The sequence below is a fragment of the Nannospalax galili genome, unplaced genomic scaffold (assembly GCF_000622305.1).
Source record: "Nannospalax galili isolate Female #2095 unplaced genomic scaffold, S.galili_v1.0 scaffold172, whole genome shotgun sequence".
Taxonomy (NCBI): Eukaryota; Metazoa; Chordata; class Mammalia; order Rodentia; family Spalacidae; genus Nannospalax; species Nannospalax galili.
Genome location: NW_008331824.1, coordinates 1,648,431 through 1,660,768, shown reverse-complemented (window position 1 = coordinate 1,660,768; position 12,338 = coordinate 1,648,431).

The window sequence follows — 12,338 nt, the reverse complement described above, 5'->3', positions numbered from 1 at the left end:
ATATAATCTCCTAGAGAGTTTGTGTCCCCAAACGCCCTTCAGTATGGGTCCATCTGTGGAAGCCTGGTCAGTTTACCAAGAGTCCCATCCTTGAAAGAGACAGTTTCTTTTGCTCCTAGCAGCCATCCGTAGTTAAAATTTCCTTAGTTTGTCTATGTTGAGATTTTTTTCTGGCTTTAGCTTGCATGGAACTCACCCATGCTGTTACCATTGCTGTGAGTTCATATGAGTACTGACCAGCTGTCTAGAAAGCTCTGTTTCCTTGTAGTCATACACCACTTCAGACTCTTTCCACCCCCTCTTCTGCAATGATTCCTGAACCTTGGGGGCAGAAGTTTGGAATAAGTGTCCTATTCAAGGACAAGTGCTTTTTAGTCTTTTGTTCTCTTCACATTGGCCACATGTAGATTTCTGTGTTAATTACATAAGGAAACTTCTCTGTTGAGAGTTGAGAGATGCATTAATCCATAGGTATAACAATAAGTCATTAGTAGCCACTTCAACACAATCAGTATCCAGTAGAAAACTAGTACTGGGCTTTTCCTTATGTCCTGTGACCTGCCTAGTTTCAGGTTCCTAATCTTGATATCAGTGTCAGGTATGGGCTCCATCCTATGAAGCAGATCTTAAATAAATTAAAGAGTGGTTGGTTACTCTCATAATGTTTGTGCCACCGTTGCACTGGCGGGTGTATCATACCAGGTCAGTTATTATTGTAGTTCACAGGATGGGTAAGGTTCCAGCATTATGAATACTAGCCAGTAGAGAAGAGGTCCTGAAGTCAGCAACAGCTTGATTTCTCCTTGTGTGTTTCATAGCTCACACAGGTGATATCTTCGGCAATGGGATCCTACCATGAAGCTCTGCCCACTTTATTTTTTGAAGGCCAGTCTCTCATTGAAACTGGAGATTTCCCATTTGGCTAAACTGACTAGCCAGCAAGTCTCAGGTCTACCCTTATCTCTGCCTCTTCGGATCTGGAATTATAGATCTCTGCTACCCAAACCTGCCTTTTTGTTTAATGTGGGGGATTGGACTCAAGTCCTCATGCTTGACTGGGAGCACTTTACTGACTGAACCATCTTTTCATCCCCCCTAAAACACCTGGTTGAATCATATACTATTTCAATGCCTAGGGCAGAAAGTGGGGTAATATGGAGTTCATGCTGCCTAGGGACTTGTGCAATAGACACTTAGAGACAGAAAAATGCTAGACTTAAAACGAATCATTCAACTGAATGTCAACAATGAATCTCCCACAAACACTGACATGCTCCAAGGGCAGAGAATTCTGAGCCAAGAGCACAGTGCTCAGAGAGCCTCTGGTGTTTGATGATGATTGGACATGTCTGACAGCATCACTATTAGCTGTATCAATAATGCTGGGGAAAGGCCAAGTTTTGCAAAGACTTTCTGCTTACCAAGAATAGGAGGGAATCGATTGATTCAGAGAACAGGAGCAATGTCAGGACCCATGTCCATGCAGATCCTGTTACCCCTTGAACAAACACCCTGGGAAATATATGTTCAGTTTCTAATTGATGGACCACTGGACTCTGAGCACAGGTGACCTCCAGACTTTCAGCGACTTAGGTCTTTTGTGCCCTCAGACCATACTCAGTGCCAGTACCCTCCTGTTTTTCCATAACTAGGCCTTTTGTACCTTCAGGCTGTGCACAAATATCAATCATTAAGGAGGCTGAATTTGTTGTTTTGTTGCTGCTGTGACCAAATACCTGACGAGAAGCAACTCAAGGAAGGAAGGGTTCTTAGGCTCACAGTTGGAGACTAAATCCACCCTGGAAGGAAGGCATACTGGCAGGAGTGTGAGGCAACTACACTGGTCCACAGTCAGGAAGCAGAAGGAGATGAATGCTGGTGCTCAGTTCCCTTTCTTTTTTTTTTTTATTTAGTTCAAGAACCTAGACCATGGGATGGTGGTACCCACATTCAAGGTGAGTCTTTCTGGGTCACTTCTTTCTGGAAACACCCTGTCCTCTTAGATATACACACTGGTGTGTTTCCAAGGTGATTTTAAATCTCGTCGAGTTGACAACGAAGATCAATCATCACGGAAATGTACCTGGTCCTCTAAAGCAGCATCCCGGTTACAGTGCTAACACCTCACTAAGTTTCCTTCTTTGTACTCAGCACAATCAGGAGTCATCTTAAATACTTTTAGGTTGCCTGTTTACCTGTTTACCTTCTAGTAGCTTCTTATTCCTGTTTTGTTTTGTGTTTTGTTTTACTTTAAGTCAGAGTGTTTCTATGCAGCTGAAGCTGGCCTTCAACTAGTGATCCTTCTGCCTCAGCTTCCTGGATTCTGAGAGTGTAAGCACTTCACTTTGCTCAGCACTAACAGAATAAAAGCATCAGGAAGGCAAGGACTCTGCCTGTCTTGCATACAGGGTAGAGAGTAGCCTAAATAGGTTCCTGCACATCCTCATGAAAATTAGAGAAAATTTCTGTTTCCCAACAGATGCCCTGGAAAGTCACACCCTGGTGGCTGACAGACAGAACTCCATGAGCTCCCAGCCTGTGAGAGTATTTCCTGTTCTTCCACATGGGGTACAAAACCTTCACAAACATATGGGGCCATCCTGCTTGCCTGCTGCTGGCTGGGGATAATCTCTGGAGCATAGTGGGTTTTCAATAATTGTTTGGTGAGTGAACAAAGCATTCCAAGAGTAGCAAATGCCCTGTGTTACACAGCAGGGCGCTCGCTGGGGAGCACAAAGGAAGCCTTGGAAAGCCTTTTAAGACCAACACTCATGTCCTTACAGATTGGCATGGGTCAATCAGAGGATCACAGCCAGAACACAACAGTGCCTCAATAGCACAGTAGCCAATTGAGGGTGACTCCTGTGACCTTCTGATATTTTATAAATGTACCAACCCAGGGGCTCTTATTTAAGAACTGCTGCCAGCCTTGTTCTGGCCCAGTGACTTTACAACCCCTGCATGTGGCCAGTCTGGCACAATTGTAGCCTTCCATCTGAGCATCTCTTGCTAGAGGGATTCTGTGAAGACCAACAAAGCCCCTCTCCTACCTTTAAGAATAGTGGAATCAAATCAAATCTCACCTGTGACTTAGGTCCAGGCACAGAGTAGTGCTGATAATCTACCTCAGGGAGAGACAAGAGGGAACTCTGCAAAGGAGAGAAAAACCCATGCCACTTCCATAAGTCAAAACTTCAAATAAGAGAGAGAAATTGGCAACTCTTTCCCTGCAAAATTCACTTTTGTTTCTCTGCTGACTGCTTCCAAGAATCTGCATCCTGCCTAAAAGAAAACTGGAGGAGCTTATAGAATGGGGCACATGTGTACCATCCAGGAAGAGGAGTAAAAATCAAGGTGAGGTTGACCAGGGAGCCTCGCTTCCTACTGTTCCAGCCTCTAGACAGAAACCAGAGATGCAAAAGCAATTCTCCCAGACGGAATCTGTCCCCACTCCCTGTGCGCAAAGGCTGCTGCTTCTGCTGATTCCATGACATGCTCAGAGTGACAGAGGAGCCAGTCATTTAGATTCTGCTCATCTAGGGGTCAATGTGGAACTTCCTCCTGGAAGCTTCCTAGATTGAAAGTGTCTTCCTCAGACTCGCTCCACCCCAAAAAACCCTTATGGATTTTCTTTTCTTTTTTCTTTTCTTTTCTTTTCTTTTCTTTTCTTGTGTGTGTGTCTAAGTATTCATGTGTATGGGCATGTGTGTTTGTGCATGTGTGTGCATTCATGTGGAGGTCAATGACAGTTACTTTCCATTATTACTTGTGTGTGTGTGTGTGTGTGTGTGTGTGTGTGTGTGTGTGCAGGTGCTCCTGTCACATGAGCGCATGTGGAGATCAAAGGACAACTCTTCAGAGTCCCTTCTCTACCATCTCGTGGGATCTGAGGACGAAATTTAGGTCACCTGTATGCAAGCTCCTCTACTCACTGAGATATCTTATCAGCTCTCCACCTTATATTTTTGAAACAGTGTCTCTCTGAACCCGGGTTCCATTGGTTCATGTAGAGTGACTGAGCAGTGAGCCCCAGGGAGCCTTCTGTCCCCACTCATTGCCAGCATGGGGGATTATAGGTATGCGATGGGCAGCTGGCTTTTTACAGTTGTGCTGGGGATCCAACCTCAGGTCTTCATGCTTACATAGCAAAGGCTTTACTGAGTAGACCATCTCCCCCATCCTACTCTGCCCATGGAGTTTCTTTATTATGGAAGTTGTCACAATGAGTTACAATTACCTATTCATGTACTAGAACAAGCACATTTTACTTTCATAAAAATCTTTAGAGTTGAGTACTTAGCATGTTGTCCAGGATAAACTGACACCCCAACAAGTTCTGAATACAGCAGTCAGTGACCATTCTATGAGGCTGCTTATTAACTTATAATATTTATTGTCATCTTGCCCCGCGCCCAAACTGTGTCTGAGACCCATAGTACATAGCAAGGTCAGAGACACTTGCTAGTGTCTGCTCTGGTCTGGCACTCTGGGAATTGCTTTGTGGATAGTTTGCTCATTAAACAGCCTAGTACAATCACCCATTTGAACCATGTAAACTGTGACTTTCAGCACCAATCAGAATGAGGTGTGAGACCACCCAGTTTTGCCCCAGTTAAAGGCAAAGGACCAGAATCGAACCTGTTCACTTGTCTTTGTGTTACCTGAGTTTGGTTGGATTCTCTGGGCTTAAGGGACATGTGACACTGTGGGGGTGGGGGGAGTGCTACAGAAGGTACAGAACGTTTGAGGTGCTGAAAACCAGACAGTTAGTTACTAAGTGTTGGTGCCTTCTGAAGACATGGGTGTCTGTGAAGCAGGAGCATCCTGGGGCCTGACTCCATCAGGGAGACTTAGGGAAGGTCCCAGCTCTGACTTGAAATTAGTATGGAGTTTAAACATTCGGAGGAGATAGAGGATTAGGGAGGATTAGGGAGGTTTGTGTTCACAAAAATCAGCCGAATGATATCTGTAGAGAGTTCAAGCTTTGGAATTAGAGAGAAGCTGGGATTGAATTCTACCTCTATGACTGTCAAAAGTGTTGGAATTTCCCCAGTCTTTTGAACCTCAGCCACCTGTGTATGCAAATGATGCCATGAGAGTCCTGGTATCAGTTAAGAATGCTCTTTATATAAGTAACAGACACTGATAAAAAATGACATACAGCAAAGGCTTCATATATGTCTCAAGGCTTGCTCACCAATATGCAGGGTGGTTATGAAGGGCCCAGGATTTTTCTCTCTGTGTACTCTTCCATGCTTGGCTTAGTCTCATCCTTAAGTGTCAAAGATGGCTGTCACAGCAGCAGTCATATCTACATACAGTAGGAAGGAAGAGGAAGAAAAGTGTTACAATACAAAGTAAAGCCTTCCTAAATATCTTCAGGAATTCATCTCTCACCTCTCAGAGGCTGAAAAGAGTCACAATCCATCCTGAATTATATGGAGAATGGAAAGTGATTTTTTTTAGTTCTCTTTATAGTGGGAGATAAATAGAGGAAAACAAAGTTGGAATGGCAAAGTACATTATACATATATGAAATGCCATAAGGAACCTTATTTTATATGCTTACTGTGGCCACCAGGAGCAGCCACCAGACCAGAGACCTGAATGGATTACCATGGAACTGAGAATAAATCAGGGGACCCAGGCTTCCATACACCTGATTGTATCAGCAGCCCTGCTTTTGTTCTCATGCTTGTGAGAATCACAGTCACATGTCTACAGAACTGAGCAATAACAAAATGGCTTCTCGTATCATGAGAACTATGGCCAAATGTTTACAGAACACTGAATAATAATAATATGCCAGAATATAACACAACAATTCAGCAAAATAAGATGAGCACGGCAACATTATCTCCATGCTATGTCTACTTAGGAGATCAGCATGTTTCATAAGAAACTAGAGGGGGGAGCTGGCGTTCTGGAGGTATCTCCCCAGCAAGCATTCTTGCATAAACTTTCTCATGACACACAAGCTCCAGACATACATGTCCAAGGTTCAGCATAATTCACCAAGCATATTTCTAAAGTCATAGGAACACTGAGTTCAACTTCCCAAAAAACTTTAAAAAACAAAAAGGACCAAGGGAAGGAATGCAAGTAACAGAATGTTAAAACGTGCTTTGGGGGCTGGAGAGATGGCTCAGCAGTTAAGAACACTGGTTATTCTTGCAGAAGACCAAGGTTTGAATCCCCACCCAGATGGCAGAATGGGGGCTGGAGAGATGGCTCAGCAGTTAAGAACACTGGTTATTCTTGCAGAAGACCAAGGTTTGAATCCCAGCACCCACATGGCAGCTAACAACTGTCCATAACTCCAGTCCCAGGGGATCCAACAGCCTCTTCTGTCCTCTGCGGGCATTGTACGACATAGGTGCACTTACTTGCATGCAGGCAATACACATATATACATTTTTTAAAAGTTTTAAAAAAACCTGCTGTGAAGAGGCAGTGTGTATCACTGTGGGAAATGTGAGACAAAAGGATTTCTGAGTGCTCATCCCTAATTGAGACATTGGTATCACCCAACCTGAAGCCCAGGGAACATTTCAGAAGAAGGGGCAGAAAGACTGTAAGAGCTAGAGGATGGGGTGGACTGCTGTAAAATGCTGTCATCTGGACATGACATGGCCATTGGAATCATGAACACAGTGCTGTGACCACCCACACAAGACTTGTGCACACACAAATAGAAATAAATATAGGAGTTTGTAAAAGGAAGTGGGTCAATAGGTGAGTGGGGGCGGTAAAAGAAAGAAATGAAGGAAGAAAAGAATATGATACAACACATTGTATACAAGTAAGGAATTGTAAAAAATACCTCAGGAAAAGTGACTTCTTTATATTTCATCCCATTCAGGCACGAAAAGCCAGATGAAGGAAAGACCATACACTGAGAACTTTGCATCTGCCGTATCATGGTACACTTCTGAGTACCATCATCATTTCTATTGTCAGATGAGGAAATGGGGAGTGAGATACCTTGATCCAAGGTCACATTTAGAAAGTGGCAGAGCCTGTGCTGAGCACAGCACCAGGGTTTAAACACCATGCTCCCTCTCCATCATGGAGTGATGGGATGAACAACGATGGGGATGATGATGGCAATGATGATGACGATCATAATGGTTAAGATGAAGATGATGATGATGGTGACAATGATGGCAAAGGTATATTATAGGAATTAAACCTCACACATCTGTACAAGGTACTGGTAAAGTGAAGATTTGCAAAGGGGATGTCGAACATCAACGATATCATGGCCCATCCATGTGGAACCTTCTGCTCTTTGAGATTTACAAGGCCCAGACACAGCAGTACAGGTGGAGCAGGAAAGGTACCCATGAGAGACTGCAGAGAGCTGTTGGCTGGGTGTGGTGGTGTCTCTGATACTGCAGCCAGCAGTCTGATGGTACCTGTACCTGGTGATGGTGCACATTGGGACCAGCAGCCAGGGAGTCTGTGGAAGCATCATGAAGAGGATGAGGCTAGACTGGAGCCTCCCAAGAACACTTCCCACTGTCCTTTGTCCATGGGACACAACGACCTGCCATGGATTGTGGCTGTGACTTAATTCCTGTTTTCGAGATCCCCTACAAGTTCCGTTTTCACAATTTCAAAATAGAAACCTACAAGGAAAGGGATTCTGTGAGCGTAAACAAGATGAGAATGACACATCCAGTCATAGACATCTCCAGGGAGTGAGTTCTAGAGGAAACATGGCTGTGGCTGATCTTACTATTTCCACCTGTGAGCCCAATTCAGAACCCTGCTCCTTCTCCCTCACGTGCTGCTTAGAATCTGAAAAGAGGTAAGGAACAGGGTGGCTTGGCCTCTGCACACTCCGGAGGCCCCTCCAACTCCATTAGACTGTTGTTGTCTATACCACATTGCTCTGTTTGACTGCACAACCTTTGCGCATGCTGTTTGTCTTTCTTGGAATGCGTTTTCCTTGGATATTTCCATCTCATCTGTCTTTCAGGGTTTTCTTTGCCGGATCAGTTCTTCTTGTCCCACAGAACCTTAGTGTTCTCCTTTAGGAATCTATATTTCTCCTAATATTAAGAGCTATAGTCAAATAACAGTTAAAAATAGTTTCTTATGCCTTTTTGCTGCCTGAAGGGCAGGACCATTTCTGTCCCATTCAGCACTTTCACCAAGTGCTTAGCATAGTGTTTGGTAAACAGTAGGGATTTTGTGAGTGATTAGATAAGTAAGTGGGTAGGTGAGTGAGAAACTGAATAGAAGAGGCAAAAGGTGGATCTATTGGAAGTGAACAGAATGATATTTCTTCTCACATGAACATTGGCTCACAGGTCCAAAGGAAAGTTAATGTTTCTGTGTTGCTCAGGAGATTGGAATGAGGGAAGTCATGGCTAGGATTTGAGCTTTTCATCAGGAAGAGCTTTCTAAGTATGAATGTATCCTCAGTGGAATTTTAAACTCCACTAGGGTGCTCAAACGAAGCCTGGAGGATTTCTTGCTCAGAGATGAAGAAGAGGAAATACATGCCTGTGTGCAGATTGACTAAAGAACCATAGGCAACTTGCTTTTATGAGTGGTCTGTGGTTTTAGCAGTCTAAAGCTATGGTCCTAAAGCTCCTACCCCACAGTAGAACCCAAGCTTTCAGAGGACTGAAGTCGGCCTGCCAGCTGAGGAATCTCTGCCTGGTGACTTTATCTCGGAGCCTCGGGTCTTGTGTGGAGAGCTGGACGAGGATGCTCCTCTCACAGTGGCGGTGGCAGGGTGAATGTCACAAGGAGAGACAGGTGAGCCACCTGCTTGGATGGTGAGCACATTCTTAGGCAAGAGGGACCATGACGAACTGTAAAACATAATCGCTATGGTCCATGTTTAGTATGAGGTGCGTTTAGACCCATCAGAGAATCACAGGTGATCAGGAGGCCCTAAGATCTTCTTTCCCTAGCTGGCAGCTGGCACCTGCTTGTCTAGGATCTCTCAGTTCTCTTAGGGTTGAAATGTTGCAGGCAGTTTCTATGTGACTGAACACACATATCAGAAAAGGAGAGAATCTGAAGCCCCAGGGTATATGTTAGATAATGCTTTGCATCCTGAACTAATAGGGAGGGGAGTCTGGGGAGGGGTAATTCTAGACACTGGGATTATTGTGCATCCATGAAGAACTCAGTCAATGAGGAATTCATGGGGGCAGAGAGATGGGATCAGGAAATATAAAAGCACTGTTTTGCACCGTATTGACACATCAGCCATTTTTGCATTTTCTCTAAGCTGACACCCAACTTCGTTAGGTCTAAAAGTAAATTGCTTTGTTTTCGATACTGAGTCTTCAGTACTCTTATTATGAAATGATGACCATTGTTTCTCACAGAGCTATGGGTGACCTAACCATGTCACCTACTGCCACCGACATTAAGGTTAGCGGTAAAAATCCATCAGGGGTATGTCTTTATAATGACCACCAACACAAACCCACCTGCTGCCTGTACCATGCCCAGAGTTCCCAGGTGCCCTCATTGCCCCTCCCTCGGCCCTGGAAGCAGGGCTGCCCTTTGGTCTCTCTGGGATGCTTTTCCAGTCTCTACACTTCTCTAGGCCTCAGGCTTAATTGCAAAATGGAACAGCAGTGCCTGCCTGGTCAGGCTGTGAAGATGGATATGCTCATCCCTGTGGAAGATCAACAAGAATGTCTCACTTACACGTCCATGTGGATGGTAAATGGGCATACCTCATACTCCACCCTGTGGAAGTGGTGCCATTATGTCTGGATTAATCAAATTCCTCACCTCTGTGACAAATGCCGGAGATCAATAGTTTAAAGGAGGAAAGTTTTTCTCATGGTTTCAGAGGTTTTAGTCCCTGAATGGCCGGCTTCTTTGCTGTGATCTGAGTTGGTGAGGGTGAGACAGAATGCCCTGGAGGGGGCAGGGAAGTAGAGAGAAGGAGGAGGAGGGAGAGAGGAGAGAGAAGAGAGGATGGAGCAGGGGCAGAGAAGAGGGGCTAGGGACAAGGTATGTCCTTCCAAGACACACCACCAGTGACCTACTTCCTCTAACCAGGCTCCACCTCACAGTTCTCAGTGCCTCTCAACAATGCCAGCCAATGATGAATCCATCAAGGGATTAATGCACTGATAAAGCCAGCGCCTAGATCACCCAATCTCTTCCCCAAAGCTCCAGCTCAGAAATGCACTGGGGACCACTATTTGGTGGGGGGTGGGGGGATGGGGGGGACTTTGGGAGCACTTCAGATCCAAACCACAACAATGCCCATTTCCAGAGAGAGATACTCAAGGCTTAAAAAGTTTTCTCAGTTCCAAATCTAGCAACTAGCAATCCTGGAATGTCTGCCCAACTTGCCTTGAACACAACTGTGGGCTGTCTTGGAGGCAGTGGTACCCCTGACAGTAGGTACATGTGGCCTGAGGACATCTGCTTTGCTCAGGTCTCAGGCTGTCACTCACACAGGCCATGCTGTCAGCTTAGTGTCATGGAAGACAGAGGTTCAGAGACCTTGGGAGGGGGCTTGCAGCCAAGAACAGAGGTCTTTCCTGGCATCAGCCATGCTCTAACTGCCTCACACACCTGATGATTTTGATGGGGGAGGGGAAAGTGAACCATTATTCAAAATCAACCTAATCTGGTGCCCAGCATGGCCCGCACACACCTGGCACACCGTCCCCTTCAAAATGACACCTTGCTCCCTAATGGGACCTGCCTTCCATCCCTACTTGTTAACAATCCCCTAACAAGAATTACAATGAAATGCTAGGCAGCTGAGACCACTGGTGTTTCAACACATATTTTAATAAACAAACCAATGTTATCCTGTTCCTAGTGCACAAGTGTCTAAACAGTGCTTGGGAAAACTATCACTCAGCTGTTGGTCCATAGTTTGAGATCTTCACAGCCCCCTCCATCCCTTTTGCAGGCTCTTGGTTGTTATAGCAACGCTAAAGCAGGAGTGGTAGCTATGAACTTAAAAAAAATACGACTTTTCCCAGCCAGCCATACTCCTCTGTCAATACTGAAATCTTTGCTTGGCTTCAAGCGAGTTGGGGATTTTTTTTTCCTCTCTCCCCAGCCGTAAGTCTGACTTGGAATCTATAGCAACTAAAATTAGACTATAAATCATCTTAATGGCGCTTTTCAGAGAATTCTTTACTGGATCAATTCAGATCATACAAGGTGGCAAGCGTCTGAGGCCGGTCACTAATAATGGTTGTGTCAGAGATGTACGGCAAGGGAGGACAGGATCCAGGCAGATGCTGCTGGAGTTAATCTTGCCGATGATTGGCAGCCACACTTGCCCCCTCTGCCTTTAACTGCAGCTCTTTGGTATCATTTCCCTTCAAGCTGTCTGGATTTGGCAGCAGTACAGCTACTTGTGTGTGTGTGTGTGTGTGTGTGTGTGTGTGTGTGTGTTCATTCCCAGGTTAGCCTTTAACTCTCTGTATAGCTGAGGATGTCTTGAACTCCTGATCGTCCTGCTTCTACTGTAGTGCAACTATTTAAAGCAACAGTTTCCTCAACAGAGAAGTGGAGAGGTGAACAGTGTTTATCTTCTATTGTTTATCAGGAGTAAAGAAGTAATATTTGCAATGCTCTAACAAGTGCATACAGTGCATACTTTGGCATTTAATAACTTCCCAAATAACATTTGCTAGTGTTTGAAACATGTGAGGTATAAAATATTAAGAATTGTTGAATTTCAGTGCTGGATGTTATACTAACCTCCCAATGTCTCTGCATGTTTGGAAAAGTTTACAATAAAATTTGAATGAAAGAATATAGAGTCAATATAGAGGCAATAGATTTCCTATTATTTATTTATTTATTTATTTATTTATTTATTTATTTATTTATTTATTTATTTATTTCAAGTATGTGCATGTATTTGTGGGTCCAAGGAGGCTAGAAGAGGGTGTTGGATCCTCTGGAGCTGCAGTCAGAGCCCTCTCACTATTTATTTATTTATTTATTTATTTATTTATTTATTTATTTATGTTTTTGTTTTATTTTGTGTAGAACATCCTTTTTATTTAAAAATATTTATTTATTATTTTTATTTTATGTGTATGAGTGTTTTGCCTGCATGTATGTAAATGCACCTGTGTTGTGCAGTGCCTATGGAGGCCAGAAGAGGGTGTCAGATCCCCTGGAACTGAAGTTATGGATGTTTGTTAGTTGCCATATGGGTGCTGGCATCCAAACCCCCATCCTCTGCAAGAACAGCCAGTACTCTTACCTGCTGAGCCATCTCTCAATCCCTTGGAATTTCCTCTTTTTAAAAATTGTTTTCATTGAAATTTTGTGTATTTTATACAGAATATCTCAAACAATCTTAATCATCTTTA